General features: G+C 37.0%; 1 non-coding gene across 1 annotated transcript; it reads left to right on the top strand.

Annotated features, from left to right (window-relative positions):
- The first annotated feature begins 303 nt into the window (after nucleotides 1-303).
- trnal-uaa (transfer RNA leucine (anticodon UAA)) lies at nucleotides 304-386 on the top strand. The gene has a single exon. It is a non-coding gene; the product is annotated as a tRNA-Leu (tRNA).
- Nucleotides 387-1,103: the final 717 nt, after the last annotated feature.

The raw sequence follows: 1,103 nt of genomic DNA, 5'->3' as shown, positions 1-1,103 counted from the left end.
AAAAGCATTAGTCAATAAAGCACTAATTAAAGCATTTGCTTGGTGAGCCGTGCAGAAGGCGATCAAAGCAGAACGCGGTTGTGTCACAAATGGGGAAGATGCTTAAAGGGACACGTTCACTCAGCATTAAGAACGGATAAGAACACACACTGAGCAGCTGCACAATCTGTTTAGAAACATAGATCCAGTTTTAACGTCTGCATTCATTTAGCAAGCATAACTTATTCACATAAATAACTATCATATGTGGATCACAAATTAAATATAAATATAGTGATGCGGCTAAACGGTGTGTGTGGTGTGACCAGGATGGCCGAGTGGTTAAGGCGTTGGACTTAAGATCCAATGGACAAATGTCCTCGTGGGTTCAAACCCCACTCCTGGTAGCTCATTGTAAATTTTAAATGTAATATAATAATGTGGTTGTGTTACCAAAAAGCTAGTTTCTCAAATTGGTTCCGAAGTACCTGTAAGAAAAACAAAGGTTTTGCCGAGTGATTAAGGCTTTGGACTTAAAGGGTTAGTTCACCCCAAAATGAAAATAACCCCATGATTTACCCTCAAGCCATCCTAGGTGTATATGACTTTCTTCTTTCATACAAACTTAATCAGAGTTATATTTTTAAAAAATCCTGGCAATTGATCAAAAAAAATAAAAAATTCCTGGCTCTTCCCAGCTTTATATTGAGAGTGAATGGCAGACCTTATTTTGAAGTCCAGAAGAGTGAATCCATCCATTATAAAAGGCTCAATCCATAAGTGAAATGATGCATTCTAAGAGAAATTATGCATTTAAGTATAGAAAATTTCCATATTTAAAACTTCCAAGAGATGTCCGTATACATTGATTTATGTCGAAAGAGTAATCCTTGACCTGGCGCATGACGTAATGACGAAAGCAGAAGTGCAGAGGATAGAACAAAACAAAACACCCGTCACAAATTAGAAGTCTAAAGCGAGAATTTTTCAAGAGAAATGTCGAAGGAGCTTTCTCCTGTCAGTCTGTCAGTCTGATACTATTATTTTAAATGGAATATAGTTACACCTGTATGTGCTTGAGTTACCAACAAGCTAGTTTCTCAAAGTGGTTCTGAAATAACTGT

This window comes from Pseudorasbora parva, chromosome 10 (assembly GCF_024679245.1).
Source record: "Pseudorasbora parva isolate DD20220531a chromosome 10, ASM2467924v1, whole genome shotgun sequence".
In the NCBI taxonomy this organism is placed as follows: domain Eukaryota; kingdom Metazoa; phylum Chordata; class Actinopteri; order Cypriniformes; family Gobionidae; genus Pseudorasbora; species Pseudorasbora parva.
This window is presented reverse-complemented; position numbering and strand designations above follow the sequence as displayed.